Raw genomic sequence first — 18119 nt, forward strand, 5'->3', positions numbered from 1 at the left:
GATCCAAGCACAGCAAGAGAATATCAGGATACACACATATGCCTGCCCTCCAGGTCTCATCTACCACTGCTGTCTTTATTTTTGGAACCTTCCTCTACGTGAGGGGGTTCATTTCTGACTCTCTGCTGCACTCAGATAGCCCTGCTGAGGATCATAGAAGATAAATGACTCTCAGCACCACCCTGGCATCTCTTCCAACTCTTACCCAGAGGAATTCTGCCATGCCTCCCTCCACCTTTGTGAGATCTCTGATGAGGAAAAGACCACTCTCCATGTAATCCTGAAAAGGGTGAGGATCCTTGGGGCACTATGGAGATCCACTGGTCCAGTCCAATCTTACATTTTAATAGTGAGAAAATGAAGCCTGGAATAGCTAAATGATTTGTCCAGAGTCACACAATTAGAACCTGGGCCTCCTGACTCCCAGCACGGGGCTCTTCTCACCAAACCACACATCATATCTCAGAGTTTTCATGTAGGAAGGAGTCTTTTGCAACATTTTGGTTTTTCATCAGTGTTACAATTTGTTTAGTAAGTTTGGGATAGGACCAGGGTTTTGGGTTTTGGGTATTTTTTAATGTTTTGTTTGCTTGCTTGAATGAATGAATGATGTAGTCAGGTATAGATTAACACCTTTGGTTCAGAGCAATATTTTTAGCTAAGATGAATTGACATTCCAAATACGGAATCTCATAATGGGAATAAGAAGTACCTATTATGATTTGAGTAGAAGAGAAAAAGTGAGAACACCAGAAGAGAAAACGTGTAGTTTATCTTTGTGAACAGAAACAGAGCTTGAAACCAAGTTAATCCAATAAATTCCCTTACCTTCTCCTATTAGCTTAATTGTACTTTTGCCTCTTCCATTTGGTGTGATGGCTGAGCATTTGTAGATAGCTTCATCCATGAAATCCACATTTCTTAATAAGAGTGATAGAGTCCACTCAGAAATTTCCTCCCGATCCACGGAGACTCTTCCCTCATACAAGGAGTTTTGGTCCTCTAGTTGCTCTGTGTTACTGCTAAACTGGTAAACCAGCTTCGAGAAAACTTCCAAAAAATCATAGTACCTAAAAAATCGGTAATATTTTTTATTATCCTCTACCTCATATTCCTGTCTGATGTCTTCTCTCTTCCAAGAAAACTCAAGATTTTCTGTGCCCTCCACAAAGGAGAAATGACAGGAAAGGGTAACATCAGTGAAAGGATGGGCCCGCAACTCTTCTATAGACACTAAGGATGTCAAAGAAGAAATGAAGTCAGCAAAGTATTTGTAAAGACCAGTGAACACTGCATCAGGTAGGGTTTAATAACAGATAAAATAAATCACTCTAGCTATGTCAAACAGAAAGAGGTTTAGTACAGGGAATTAGACATTTACAAAATCATTGGAAGGCTAGAGGAATTAGCCCAAACAAGGTCACAGAAGGTAAGACATGCAATGTATGTGTTAAGTCCTTCCCTGAATTATGCTAGGCTCAGAACAACAGGCTGAGCTGGTCTGCCAGTGGAACTGCTGCCTCTGCCATATCAGGAAGCTGGTAAATCAGGAAGTTGTCACTGCAGGTATTGGCTCCAGAGTCAAACTGCACCTGCTAGATTCACACTGGGAACAGAAAGGATGCCTCATGCACTATCACCATTCTCCTCACTTAAATCAGTTGCTAACTTGGTCCTGTAGCAAATGTATCTGATTGGCAGAGCCTACGTCATTTCCAGAACCCAAAATACAAAGGAATCTTGGAAATATAGTTTTTTACTCTGTAGTCTCAGCAGTTCAGGAAGGCACGTTAAAAAGGCAAAAATAGAATTTCAGTAAGTCAGTCTATTCAACCTGCCACAAATATCTACTGGTCTGGGCAGAGTTATCAACAGAAGGGGCTGAGGGCTATGGGGAATATAGCCATGCACTATGTACCATTCATAGAATCATGACCTAGAATAGAATCCTGATATGTTAGAGCTGAAAGAAAGCTTAGAGGTCATTTGATTCAATCTTTCCAAACTATTTTCCCCAAAGCCCACCTCATTGACAGCCAGGTGAAAGAACAAATCAGTGAGATCTGCATTCCTTTCAGTGAGATCTGCATTCCTTTATCACTTCAATCAGAAAAATTCCTCTCTAATTTAATTTATAAATGGGGCTTCCAAGTAAGAATTCTTCTGTCAAGTGTCTCTGCTACTAAAAGACAAAATTGAAACCCAGGGAGCGAAGTTGCTTGGGGTCACAAAGTAAGATACTGTTAGCACAACAGAAAGAAACAAGACCTCTCAGAATTTAAAAAGAACCTTTTGGGTCATAGTTATCAAACTTTTGAGCCTAAAAGACTTATTAAATTCCCAACTTGAGTAAGACAGAATAATGAAACTTCTGCATTATGAAAGTAGGGACTCCATCTTTTTTTTCTCCTAGAGACACTATGCAAGTAAGAAGCATCATAAAGGAAGAACTTGACATATGAGCCTAAGTAAGGATATTGTTTGATATAATGAAGTGAGATCCAGTAGAAGAAATACGTGAGGCACCAAGGAAAACCCAAAAGGTGAAAGTTAATAGGCAAGGAAGCTTCTAAGCCATCAGCCCAGCAAAGAGCAGCCAGAGAGACATCTGGTAGGGGACATTCCAGCTGAATAATAGATGCAATCTGCTCATTTCAGCAGTGGCAACCACATGGCTAATGATGGCACTGGGTATAGACTGTACACAGAGGGCAGAGACCATATCTTAACCACCCTGTTTCACCAGTGCCTAGCACAGGACTTGACACAGTAAAAAAGCATCAGGTGTAATGGTAAATTTTATGTCAACTTGACTGGGTCACAGGTTACCCAGATATTTGGTCAAACATTATTGTGGGCATGTCTGTGAGGGTGTTTTTAGATGAGATTAACATTTGAATCAGTAGACTGAGTAAAGTTGACTGTTCTCTCCAATGTGGGGGGGCCCTCATCCAATCAGTTGAAGGTCTGAAAAGAACAAAAAGACCAGCCCTCCCTTGAGTAATAGGGAACTCTTCCTGCCCGGCTGTTTGAACTGAGACTTTGGTCCTTTCCTGCTCAGACTCGAACTGAAACATAGGCTCTTATTGGGTCGTGAGCCTTTGGACTTGCACCGGAAATATACCATGGGCTTTCCTGGGTCTCCAGCTTGACCACTAGTTCTGGGGACTTCTCACCTCCATAATCACTTGATCTCTTTATATAGATTTTATTTGTTCGGTTTCTCTGGAGAACTCTAACTAATACATTGGGTAACACTTATTAAGTTTTACAATGTCCTAGGCCTATTCAAAGAGCTTTTCCTGAACTAATTAATTTAATCTGTATACTAACACCGAGGTAGGTACTGCTATTATCCTCAATGTACTACTGGGAAAACCAAGGCACAGTGAGTGAGGTGAAGTAAGTTGTTCAGGGACACACGGCTAGTGAGAGATAGGGCTATGATTCAAACCCAGGCAGTTTGGCCCCAGAGCCCTCCATCTGAACTGGGTTCTGTCTTCTCACTCGTTCTAAGTTTGTTGAATGAAAAAATGACTGATGAAATAAATGACTGAATGAATAAAAGAAAGACAGATGACAATGGAAAAAAAGGAGGCAGGGTGAAACAACTTGTCTACCCTTTGGAAGGATGGATTTGCATACCAAAAAAACTAAGTGCTTTCCTGCTCAAATTGTTATTTGTCTGACGTGGTTATAATCAAGAAACAGTGGATTACAGGTACAAAAAAATCTTGGTAGATTTGTAAATCCAAGTTCTAGTTCTAAGTTTTCTTTATTAGTCATTTGGAATTGGGCAAGTCACTTAATTTCTCTTATGTTACAGTTTCCTTATGTATAATTAGGGTAAGAACACCTGCCCCAGGGCTGTTATGCAATACCTTGGGATCTTAGGGACTGTTTTTATATGACATGGTTCAGTCATTTTCCAGAGGGACAGAAGGAGTGGACCAGATGGGTGGATACCTTAGTAAGCTGCCCCTCTTCCCAAACTCGCTCATAAAAATATGAGAGGTCCTTGATTCCAGCTTTTCAGTTTATATCCAGGAGGTCTTGCTACAGCTGTACACTTTCTGGCCCCAAGGGAAAGGGTCTCAGACTCAGGAATCCAAAGGATCTAGCCAATGAATCATGAAACAGGATCTGCCAATGATGTAATTGGTAATATAAAAGCCAACTTCTGAGTGATGTGTCTGCAGATGGTCCTACTTGAATCTGAATAACTCTTTTGTCTGTTTCAATCTGTATGATTTCTAGACCTTTGTATCTTTAGCTTCCCAAGCCCAAAGAAGCTGAGGCAAAAGCTCAGCAAAAAGTTAATAATATGGGAAAACACTTTGAAAACTGTAGAAAGATACTACACCTAAAGCACCTAATATAGTACTTAGCACCTAGTATTAGGTTGTCACTATTGCTATAAAATATAAGATATTATTAGAACTAACACACCTTTCTCTTTCTCACATATATACCCATTCCTTTAATCTGTTTGGTTGGGTTGTTCCTAACTATTAGTGGATTACCATCTCACTTTGCCTTACTGCTCCCTTCTACACACACACACACACACACACACACACACACACACACACACAGGAACCAAGCATCAAAAGAAAAGAGCCAGTAAATATAATCTGGATGGACCAGGCCTTGCACTAACTCCTAAGTAGATCTCTGGATGCATCTCCTGAGGATGCCTTCCAGCTTCTGCCAGCTTTAAGAGATTGGCAGAACTGCCGTAGGTCCCTGAGACACTGCATATACCTAAAACCTATTAATGTGTTTGACCACTTTTTGCATAGTTATATTGCAGTTTTGGGATATATGTGTTTTTCTTAAAGAAATTTTTGCATATATATTTTTGGCTAGCTGAATTACATTAACATTATCAACATCTATATACTATTCATCTCAACATTTTTGAAGAAATGAGTATAAAAATTATACAAACTCTGTGTTGACTGCCCATCCAGATTTTTCAGGACAGACCTGATCTCAAATATTCTGTGATGCTATACTCTGATTCAGCACTTATCAGGCACTTGAAGTGGGGAGGACTGTCTAGATATTTTTTAATTGGGGGAGTTCAAATTATAGATGTGAATAGGTGTAGTTATCCAGATATGGCCTCAAATGGGCAATTCAAATTGGCAGTGGGGGTGGGAAGGCTTTTCTCATTTAAAAACATGAAAATAGAATAAACAAGAATGCTTTACAATTTAGGTCTGTTATATTTGCCCATCTGTCTTCACCATTTCCTGTTAAACAAATATAACATTGTTACTCCCATCTAAAAAAAATGAAAAGACTGAGGTTCAGAGAGATTAAGTAATTTGCTTGGTTTTTTTTAATCTCCAAATCACTATTTCCCTCACTATCCCCAAAGTTTTCTCAGAAATACCCACAAAGATTTTTTGAAAAGTAACTCATCTACATTGTGAATAAGTAGAAGTATGTTGACAGTCACCAAAAAGAAAGACATTCTATAAGGAACAAAAAGAAAGGGAGAAAATTTGCTTCAGCTGAGAAACAGTGTGAACCAGCACAACCCTGCTGGGTCCAAGGAAGGCCCCCGCAACAGGCACCACCGCCAGACTCCACGCCCACCAGATGCACTCTTAGCAGACAGGGGCTTCCAGCACTTCAACATTCTGAGTGGGATTGTCCACTGAGTCAAGTTCACCCAGGCTGATTCTATGCAGGTTTGTTTGACTTGCTATATGAACCTGGAGCTCTATTTCTGTAATATGCAAATCTATCTCTAGAGGTGAGTCACATTTGAATTCATCTGGATCAGAGTTAGCCCTGAAATGATGTTTGAGGGATCAGTGACAGCTTCCCAAGCAATTGTCATTGGTCTTTCTGGATGTTGCTTGGGGAAAGTCAGCAGTGGGGGAGATATAACTAGTAGATATACAGGTGTATCTGGGAAGTTATGGAGCGATGCTTCCCCAAACAGAGAAAAATAACCAAGAGACAGTACTAAACACGTCTGCCCAGCCAGGGCTGCACATTAATGGGAATAGTACTAACAAGCCTAGGACATCTCTGGAGGCGGTGGGAGAAAGGTCTCGGGGAACACTCAGCCCCTTTAAGAAGCTCTGACATAAATGTACATCTACAGCAGGTAAAGGCAATCTTACAGTCTGGATGCTGCCTCCCTCTCTGGTCTCATCTCTCACTACTCCCCCACACCTCAAGTTCCACCAGTGCCATCCCTGAGTCATGGTGCTGTCCAAAGCCTCCTCGCCTGGCACATCCCCCATCACCACCTCCCTCATCTGCCCTCCACTGCTCACTTATCATTCAAAATTCTGCCTCTTCCTGTAATCTGTTAAGGAGAAAAATAAAACACAATCCCCCAGGTCTGTGATACATTATAATAATAGCTACTATATATCAAATGTTAACAAATGCCAAATTTAATCTTCAAAATAAGCCTATAAAATGGGCACTATTATTATCTCCATTTTTTCTCTTTTTTACTATCTCCATTTTATAAGTGAGGAAAGTAAGTCATAGAGAGGGTAAATAATTCATCAGGGTCACACAGAACCAAGATGCTCATCTTTCAGGTTAGCCAAAGCCTGTCACATCACCTAACTTCTGTCTTGACAAACACCTGCACTGTCGCCACATACCATGGGAAGTCCCATCACCCAGGGTGTCCACCAAAATAACTGGAAGCTCCTGGCCGATGAAGCAGATGGCTTGTGGAATATTACAATGAGTCTCTTTCCTAGAGGCCTCTTGGACCCTGGAGAATATGTGCTCTGTGGGTTGAATATTAACAGATACAGAAGCCTTCAGAAGAACAAGAGGATAAAGGAGGAGCCCCTGCCAGCAAATGTCCAAGTAAAGCATTTCTGGAGTCAGTGGGACAAGCGGAAAGGTTCTTTGCCAAAAATATATACTCTGACTAGGAATATGACTAGTGATTGACAACAACTACTGATTTAGAAAATATCTCTCTGTGGTATATGTAGGAAAAAATTTTAAAGACATATCTAAAATAATAAAAAATATAAAAGGTAATATGCCAGATAGCAGCTACTAGAGCTACAGATAGTCAATAGAGAGAGACTGTAATCAAATGTCATAGAGATAAAAAGTTGTAGGAATATAAAATGCCTTTTCAACTCAATGAAATTTCATTATCTATTTCCAAGATTGAAAGTTTTGCATCATTATTAAAGACATAAATCCTAAAGCCTTCCCAATTCCCCCACCCCAGTGAGATATAATCTTTGCTCCTCCATAATTCCACCGTATTTTGTACTTTTATGCAGTACTCTCACACATTTAATAGAGGATATTTTTTAATGATTCTAATAGTAACACATATTCATTGTTTTAAAATGTTAGAAAAATGGAAAAGAATAAAGAAGAATATTACAACCACTTTTAAGTCCATCCAGACAACCACTGCTACCATTTTGGTAGTATGTACACATACTCAGTATGTGTACTTTTTAAGCGAACTAAATTTGTATACAGTTTAGTGTCCAGTTTAATTTTCCTCTTGACACTGTTTTGTGAGCATTTCTTCATCATTAAAAGTATCCCTATAACCTGGTCTACTCTGTTTTATAGTTATGGGTGTGCATATCTTATCATGCCTACTAGACTGTAACTTCCCTAAGGACCTGCCTAGGTCCTCTTTGTCTTTCATATGTCCATCATTGTGTTCCATATGTCATAGAGGCCCAATACGTGTTTATTGCATTAACTAAATTAAATTTAATTTGGTGTAACATTCTTACAAATTTTCACTCTATAACAGAAAAATGAAAAAAAAAGAAGGAAGAAATTCATACACTACTAAAGATGAGCATCAACTATGCCCAAGCAGAAAATTCCAGCAGTGCACCCCGGTATTGTCTCCAGGGCTTGTACCCTTTTCACCTCTCGTCTGCAGAAAAACTATGAGAAGACTATGAACTAGCTTGATATAGAGGCATATGTGTAAAGGGACCACATACAGTTGGAGTAGATACCTAAATACTTCAGTCACATTAGCCATCATTTGACTCTCCAGTTCACAATCAAGGCCAACACTTTCTCCCAAATAAATAGTCTATTTATTGAAGGAGCTTACCTGTATCACAGCTGGTCCCTCTGATCAGCCAGGTGAGAGAAGCAAGTGAGGTGGAGTCAGCATGTCCTTCAGAGGGATGGTTGTGTGGCAGTCCCCAGAGAGAAGGCTTGGTGATTCTATTATTACCAAGCTGTTGCAGCAAAAGCTCAGCAAAGAACTTTGTGAGATTTAATATTTCTAATGGCTATATTTGTTGGCTAAAAAGTGCTTGCAAGGCATTATGGCTGAAGAGCGGAACTAGTAGAACACCATAATGTCCAATATTGGAGAATCATTCTACACGCAGTTTTTAAAAATCACATTTTCGAAGAATAATAACCCGGAAAATGCTCACTATACAATTTTTAGTGAAAAATATCAAAATACAAAACTTAATATATGTTAATACACATGCATAATTTCAACTTTGTGGGAAAAAATATGTGCATATAGAAAAGGAAGGAAATTCACCAAAAAGTCAGCAGTGGCTACTTCTGAATGGTCAGATTATGTGTGATTTTAGTTGTTTTCATTACACAGCTCTGAATTTTCTGTAATGAACTTTTACATTTACATTACAATACTTTATAACTGGAAAAATAATGAAATGGACAGACAGAACTTACACACATAATGCAGTTCAGAGAGTGAGGGTACAGGAAGGAGAGCAAATGAGATTTATTCTCTATTCTCTTCCTCTTAGGGATGAGTACGGCTTGTGTCTCCTGTTTAAAGCCTTTCTGATTAATCTTTAAACTCAAGTTCAGTGGTGGCCAGCTCTTTATTAGGGTGCCTTTCCCTCTCCCATCACCACAGCAAATGAATTACTGGGTCTGGGTCTCAACTGGATTGCCCTAGTTCTTACACTCAACATGCAACCCAGGTGAACTACAGACAAGGGTTTGAAGGAACACTTGGCAAGTAAGATAAAGACATAAACAGGAGGTCTCCTGCTGGGGATCAGTGCCAGAGGCATCTTTACCCCGGATCCCTGACCTCTTCTGACTGCTAATGAAGCAGTTAGTTCCTCCCTTTGCATCTCCAGAACCTCTCAGTTCTAATCATCTTTAGTGGTTGAGTGAAGGCAACACCCATGAAATGTCAAAGTGAACTTAAAGCTACACCCACAAACATGAACTGTTGAAGAATGTCGTGGTTTTTTTTTGAAAGCTCCTACAACATATAACATAGATTTTTTACACAGTTGCTCAATAAAATAACTGTGGAATGGAACATAATGGAATGAAATAATTGTGATCAGTTCATATCACTTCTCTAATTCCTGTTATGGGGCTTGAGGCTTGGTCTATTGGGTTGGCAAAAAAGTGCCTTCGGTTTTTAAGTAAAAATAAAATACACATTTTTCATTTTCACCAAGAACTTTATTGAACAACGTATTCACCCTTTTGTTTCACTACCTTCTGCCATTTTTCAGGCAACTTCATAATTCCGTCTTCCCAAAACTTTTTACCTTTTTGAGCAAAGAACTGTCCCAGGTGCCTTTTACAGTCTTCCAGGGAATTGAAAATTTTCCATTAACAAAATTTTGTAAAGACTGAAATAAATGGAAATCCGAAGGTGCAATGTCTAGTGAATATGGCAGATGAATCAGAACTTCCCAGCCAAGCTGTAACAGTTTTTGCCTGATCATCAAAGAAACATGCGGTCTTGTGTTATGCTGATGGAAGATTATGTGTTTTCTGTTGACTAATTCTGCTTTTTGTTGAGTGCTGCTTTCAGTTGGTCTAATTGGGAGCAGTACTTGTTGGAATTAATCATTTGGTTTTCTGGAAGGAGCTCATAATAGAGGACTCCCTTCCAATCCCACCATTTACACAACATCACCTTCTTTGGATGAAGACTGGCCTTTGGTGTGGTTGATAGTGGTTCATTTCGCTTGCCCCACGATCTCTTCCGTTCTACATTGTTGTACAGTATCCACTTTTCATTGCCCATCACACATTTGTTTTAAAAATGGAACGTTTTCTTTACATTTCAGTAGAGAATCGCCCTCGGAAGTACAGTCAAGAAGGTTTTTTTCACTTAACTTATGTGGAACCCAAACATCAAAGCGATTAACATAACCAAGCTGGTGCAAATGATTTTCAGCGCTTGATTTGGATAGGATATTTTGAGTATTCTTGTGTTATGCTGATGGAAGATTATGTGTTTTCTGTTGACTAATTCTGCTTTTTGTTGAGTGCTGCTTTCAGTTGGTCTAATTGGGAGCAGTACTTGTTGGAATTAATCATTTGGTTTTCTGGAAGGAGCTCATAATAGAGGACTCCCTTCCAATCCCACCATTTACACAACATCACCTTCTTTGGATGAAGACTGGCCTTTGGTGTGGTTGATAGTGGTTCATTTCGCTTGCCCCACGATCTCTTCCGTTCTACATTGTTGTACAGTATCCACTTTTCATTGCCCATCACACATTTGTTTTAAAAATGGAACGTTTTCTTTACATTTCAGTAGAGAATCGCCCTCGGAAGTACAGTCAAGAAGGTTTTTTTCACTTAACTTATGTGGAACCCAAACATCAAAGCGATTAACATAACCAAGCTGGTGCAAATGATTTTCAGCGCTTGATTTGGATAGGATATTTTGAGTATGTCAGCTATCTCCCACATGGTATAACATTGATTGTTCTCAATTAATGTCTTCATTTGATCACTATCAACTTCAACTGGTCTACCCTAAATCTCCAGCATGAAACTTCACAAACCACTTTTGACACATTCGATCAGTCACAGCACCTTCTCCATACACTGCACAAATCTTTTTTTGCATTTTGGTTTCATTTTTACCTTTGTTGAAATAATAAAGCATAATATGCTGAAATTTTTATCTTCCATTTTCAAAATGAAAATGGCTACACAAAAATTCACCAATTTTGATGTCTTTTTTTAAATGCACGCTGATATGACAGCTGTCACATACAATCTAACAAAATTGTTTTGAATGAAGTCAAAGACTACTAAGTGCTACTAGAGCCATCTTATGGAAAAAAACGAACGAACTTTTCGGCCAACTCAATACATTTGATTTCCCCTCTGAGGCAGAGGAGAAACATCCTGATGTTACTACAGTCTTGAGAAATGGGGAAGAATACTTTGTCTTCATATATAAAGCTCTTTCTACAGGTGCCACACTCCATAGACTCCCCCAAGCCTGGAAGTTTTTCACGCATGTCTACACAAGCTAATAAGGAAATGGGATTTCTAGCTTCCAGTAAGGAAAGAATTAGAGATGCTCTCCTCACCTGGTATTCATACCTCTCCCACCATGATCTAGACCAGCTTATCATTTCCAGCGTTACCCTTCCTTTATACGAAATAATAATAGTACACCTTAGATTTCGGGGGCAAAGTTACAATTTAAAATATTTTCTCCCATTATTCTCCAAAGTGCACCAATACCAGGCTACTGTAACCACCAGCACCAAGCACATCAGCCATCAGACCCTTCACCGTTTCCCAGACATAAGCTTTCCTTCTTGTTTTTGCCATTCTTTCTCAAGAAATACCTTCTTCGTTTCTTTCTCTCCAATTTCGTATGCCTCATCCCATCTCTACCAAAACCCCACCACCCGATGAGGGCTTTCCTAACTGCAGGAGCCTAAAATGGTTTCTTTCCTCTGAATTTTCATAGTATTTGTTTATGCCTCTATTCGACAGTTACCAAATGCTACTTAATATTTTAATTGCTTTGGGTTTATAACAGCTTTATTGAGATAAAATCCACATATCATACAATTCATCTAGTTAAAGTGTATAATTCAATGGTTTTAGTATATTTACAGAGTTGTACGACCACCATCACAATCAACTTTAGAACATTTTTATCACCCCAGAAAGAAACTCTGTACCAGTCACTCCCCATTCCCCCCTCTCTCCAGCCCCTGACAACCATTAATCTATTTTTTGTTTCTATAGATTTGCCTATTTTGGACATTTCATTTAAATGAATCATACATCATGTGGTCTTTTGTGACTGGTTTCTTCCACTTATGTGTTCTCTCATAATGTTTTCAAGATTTACCCACGTTGTAACACATATCAGTACTTCATGTTTATTGCTAAATAATATTATATTTTATGGATAAACACGTTTTTTAATCCATTCATCAGTTGATAGAAATTTGGGTTGTTTCCACTTTTTGGCTATGATGAATAATGCTGCTATGAACATTTGTGCACAAGTTTTTGTTGGATATATTTTTTCAGTTCTCTTGGATACATACCTAAGAGTGGGACTGCTGGGTCATACAGTTAATTCTATTTTTTTAACCTTTTGAGGAACTATCAGACTGTTTTCCAAAGTGGCTGTACCATTTTACATCCCCACCAGCAGTGTATGAGGGTTCCAATTTCTCCACATCCTCGTGAGCACTCATTATCTATCTTTTGGTTTTAGCCATCCTAATAACTGTGAGTGGTATCTCTTTGTGGTTTTGAAACCGTGCACCTCAGATTGGGACTTGAACCCATGTGCTGGGACTCGAACCCAGCCTAAACCCTGATTGGGACTTGAACCCACATGGCTAGGACTCAAAGCCGACCAAAACCCATGGTCTTCCAACTGAGATAACATACCTGGTTTTAGGACTTAATGAAGCTCAGGTTCTTGATGTCTCATCACAGAAAGAATTCAGTGAGAGGCAAAGTGATAGGTAAGAAGTGGATTTATTTAGAGAGAAATACACTCCACAGATATAGTGTGGGCCATCTCAGGAGGTGAGAACAGCACCAGAGTATGGAGTTGTCAGTTTTTAAGCGGGGGGGTAACTTCATAGGCTAATGTGTGGCAGGAGTATTCCAGCTATTTGGGGAAGGGGGCGGGGATTTCCGGGAATTGGGCCACCACCCAATTTTTCATCCTTATGGTTAGCCTTGGAACTGTCATGGTGCCAGTCGGTGTGTCATTTAGCTTGCTGATGTATTACAATGAGCATATACTGAGGCTCAAGGTCTAGCGGAAGTCGACGTGTCCACCATCTTGGACCCATTTGGCTCTAATCAGTTTATGTCATGTCCTCGGGCTATGTCATTCTTTCAAAGGTTGCGCCCTGCCCCCTTCCTGCCTGTTTCATTGGTGGGCACATATTACTTAAATGAGGATTACTGTCTATGCCCATGTGCTGGGACTCGAACCCAGCCTAAACCCAGATTGGGACTTGAACCCATGCAGCCGGGACTTGAACCTGGCCAAAACCCACAGTCTTCCAACTAAGATCACACACCTGGTTTCAGGACTTAATGAAGCTCAGGCTCTTGATGTTTCATCGCAGAAAGAATTTGGAGAGAGGCAAAGTGATAGGTAAGAAGTGGATTTATTTAGATAGAAACACACTCCACAGACAGAGTGTGGGCCACCTCAGAAGGTGAGAAAGGCACCGGGGTATGGGGTTGTCAGTTTTCATAGGGGTGGGTAATCTCATAGGCTAATGAGTGAGAAGAGTATTCCAGCTATTTTAGGAAAAGGCGGGCATTTCCAGGAATTGGGCCACCGTCCACTCTTTGATCAAGGTTGGTCTTGGAACTGTCATGGTGCCTGTGGGTGTGTCATTTAGTGTGCTGATGTGTTACAGTGAGGTATACTGAGGCTCAAGGTCTAGTGGAAGTTGACTTGTCTGCCATCTTGGACCCATTTGGTTCTAATCAGTTTATGTCATGTCCTTGGGCTATGTCATTCTTTCAATGCCCTGCCCCCTTCCCTCCTGTTTCAGTTTTGATTTGCATTTGCTAATGATATTGAGCATCTTTTCATGTGCTTATTGGCTATCCGCAGATCTTCTTTGGAGAAATGTCTATAGATTTTTTGCCCAATTTTAAATTGGATTATTTGGGATTTTATGGGTTCATGTTTACTCGGTTACTATACTATAAATCCCTTGAAGGCAGTGATTGTATTTCAACAAAATCATATACTTGGAGTCATATTCTACTATGCTGGTATCCAGCCCCTTCATAACTGTGACGTGGCAAGTTACTTAATTTTTCCACACCTCAGTTTTCTTGTCTGTAAAATGGGGATAACACCTTACAGAATGAGTATGAGAATTAAATAATATAATGACTACAAAGCCTCTAGGACAGTGTCTGGCACTGAGAAAACACTCAATAAATGTTAGCCATTATTTTTGGTTATACATCTTCAATGAATAGTTCAGCTTCTTACACACAAGACGTGCTCAATATGTATTTACAAATGAATAAATTGGGGACTAGAAGTATTTTAGCTTGTTTATAGTTGTTGTTATGACTAGCTATCTATGAAAAGGTAAAACAACCCAATTATGGAACATAGGCTGAACAAGTGGATAAAATTTAAAAGATGTATATACACTACCAAATGTAAAATAGATAGCTAGTGGGAAGCAGCTGCATAGCACAGGGAGATCAGCTTGGTGCTTTCTGACCACCTAGAGGGGTGGGATAGGGAGGATGGGAGGGAGACACAGAGGGAGGAGATATGGGGATATATGTATACATATAGCTGATTCACTTTGTTATATAGCAGAAACTAACACACCATTGTAAAGCAATTATACCCCAAGCAATTATACCCCAATAAAAATGTTAAAAATAAATAAATAAATAAAAGATGCATAGCCACTCAAATTCCCAAAACAATCACCAAGGAAAACACCTCAACTGGTGTGAGAAAACCCTTACAGGAAGTAAATTCAATGGAAGTAGTCATGAGGATGCTTTTATATCTCTCACTGAAAGACACCCAGATACAAAAATGTCATGTCATTATTTGAATCTTCAAAATAGAGCCCATACTTCAGTAAAGACTCATTTGGGGAAAGGTATTGAGGAAAGCTTAATGTACCAATTAATACTGATCTATCAATTCTACAGCAAGAATACACTGAGGCAGAGGAAGGAACCTGCTAATAACCAAATTGTAGACCTTAAATTACAAAACTGTCTGCAGATTCACTCTAGGCTCTTGTAAACATAGAGGCGGACTCCTCCTCATGATGGATGGAAAGATTACAGCTCTCCCTCTGCCTTCAATGCTGCCTGGAACAGAGAGTAACTGTTGTTTGATATTTGGACTACAGCCGGTAGGAAGATGGCAGAACTTTAAACCATCCCAGGCCAGACTGGATAAGCCACTCTGAGAGTGACTCAGCAATGGAAATAATCCAAAACCCTGCAGGCCAGGCTAAGCAATTGACCTTCATCTGATAATGAAGAGACCTGGGGTTAGGAGAGGTAGGAGAGAGATAGCTTGAAATAATAAAAGCAGTGCTTCATCAGAGGTAGCTGTAATGGAGGTAGGAGGCCAGTTTAGGAGGGATGAGGTCTTGATATAACTTGAAGATAGACAGGGTAATAGGCATAAACCTTGGATGTCAAGACCAAGGGCAAGGAGAGTTCACACCAACCTCTCAAATTCTAATCCCCCAAACATTGCCTGGCCCAGAACAGAAAACCACAGTTTATGCAGTAAGTTGTGCCATCATAGTAAAGATTGTTCTCAACTTTGTTCATCTTTACCCTGATCATGATCTAAAAAGGGGGAGAGGGTAATAGTTATAACAATAACTGCTATTACTATTATTGCTAATAATTGTCACTACTTACGGATTATTTACTTCATGCTACATACATACTAAGCTAAACTCTTTAGATTTAACCTGTATAATGACCCCACAAAACAGACAATAATCAGATAATGAGATCAAGGCTTAAAGAGATTAAGTAACAAAATCAAGATTAAATAAGAGAAATTTGATTTCCAGAGGTGGGATTTGAAACCTATATCTGATAAAAGCCAAAGCCCACACTTTATATGCTTAGTACATTGCCTCCTGGCTAGTATGGTTTATGAAAGGATTCTTCACTCAGCTTATTCTTGTTTCTTCTGCAGTCAATTGGGCAATAGTGGCCATCCTAGTCAGGTATACCAAAGCCTATTAATGCATTTATTTCCTTCACTTACTATTTACTGAGTGCCTACTATGCCTCGGGGGCAGTGCCAAGGTAAATAGACACAGTTCCTGCCCTCAGGAAACCTGGACAGGGTGGCTGAAGGAGGACCTCCTCTTCATTTGGTCTCCCTTTTTTTCAGTAGCACTCTAGTCAGGAGACTTACCCTGAAACAGTCAATTTGACCCAAAAGTAACTCAATGGTGAAGTTTTGATAAGTGGGCAAGTATGCCATGTTTCTTCCCAACTCCCTGTAATTCATCTCCCTTTCCCTAGATAACTCATCATGTCTCCTTTTCCCTTTACACTTTTTTTTTTTTTTTTTTTTTTTTTTGCGGTACACGGGCCTCTTACCGTTCTGGCCTCTCCCTTTGCGGAGCACAGGCTCTGGACGCGCAGGCTCAGCGGCCATGGCTCACGGGCCCAGCCGCTCCGCGGCATGTGGGATCTTCCTGGACCGGGGCACAAACCCGTGTCCTCTGCATCGGCAGGCGGACTCTCAACCACTGTGCCACCAGGGAAGCCCTCCCTTTACACTTTCTGGTGCCCCAACTGCATCCATCACTGTGAAGGTTCACAAGCCACCAAAGCTCCTTCACCTCCCAGGGAGTTTTCAAAACTCTCCAAGCTCACTGGACAGTTTCAAGGCCCACTGCAGTGTTGAGCGATGCTGCTTTATTTAGACTCACCTGCCTTCAACAAAGAGATGCACCCATGGTAGCTGAGATAGAGAGGGTTCTTAGAATGAGCAATAGGGGGGAATCCTCCCATCACTCTCAACATATCTCCAAAACTTTCTACCAGGTAGCTTCATTCTCTAATACTGACACTATTTCTATCTCTTCCCCCTTAATTTCACCGATTTGTGACCTTAACTCTATTTCTGAATCATATTTGAGTTATGTTTTCTCATTTTGCATTACATTCCCATCAGTTTATTTTTATCACAGACACATACACATTTTTAAAAGCATAAAACTGTATTACTTTACACATTTGCAATTTTCACATATTAGGTTCCTGCCAGAATGTAATCTTGATCCAAAATAAGGAAGGTCTCATTTTTAAAAGGGCCCTTTCAAAACAGGCTTCAAATTCAGGACACTCCAGCGGTTTTAAAAACATTCCATCCCTGGTTTAAACTCACAATGTGTAACCTCCCACAGCTATAACTCAATCAGAAATTAAGGTGAAGTCTGGCGGGGGGGTAAGAAGCATAAAGTTTCTCACAGTAATAACTGGCAAGAAAAAAGTTACTTTATCCTCCTTTTTTAGGAAGAAAGCAATTTAATGGCATCGGTTATACACAATCTTTTAAAGTTTTTGTGCATGACTTTGTAAAAAATACGCTGAATATTTTCATTTCTATTAATGACTTTTCAAAATTATAAAAAGTAATTTCAGAAAAGACTGAATTTAGGGCAAGGCAGAAAATATGTTAATTAGAAGTACTGAGTTAAAGCCAGAGTGTGGATTTTCCCAGTTAAATTGTAGTTTTAACCTGAACTAAAATCTCAATGCTTTCTGCGTTCTTAAACTGATCAATTAATCTGAGCTATCTCAAATTAACAAAAACTTCTCCATGGCTCCCAAATTCATTTCTAGCCACTAAAACTTAAACCAAAAAGCCACAGAAGTGCTTCTACAGCTAAAATGGCGAAATGTCCTTATTTGACACACTCCTTTTAAAACGCTTTTTTAAAAAAAATGCTGTAGGGCAACGATTATCCATATTTTATGGATGGAGAAACTGAAATCAAATCCCATGTCCGAGGAAACAAGGCTATTTAACAGCTGAACCCGAGGTAAGATCCAAGAGTTCTGATTTCTAGTCCAGTTGCCTTCGCACCTCAAAGTCGGCTTGGTTAATCCCGGGACTTGAAATTCCTGGGGCTTGCTGTCATGGAGCTGAATCATCACTAAATTCCTGTGTTTTTGCTTAATCCCGCAGACCAGGGGCCCCACTCCTAAACTGGAAACCAAGAGGGCGGGGCACTGTGACGCGCGAACCCTCAAAGCCAAATAACAAAACTGTCCTCGGGCTGTTTACCGAGGCGGTCCTGGACTCCAGGGACAGGTCACCAGACTCCAGGGAC

The sequence above is a fragment of the Physeter macrocephalus genome, chromosome 1 (genome assembly GCF_002837175.3).
Source record: "Physeter macrocephalus isolate SW-GA chromosome 1, ASM283717v5, whole genome shotgun sequence".
NCBI lineage: Eukaryota > Metazoa > Chordata > Mammalia > Artiodactyla > Physeteridae > Physeter > Physeter macrocephalus.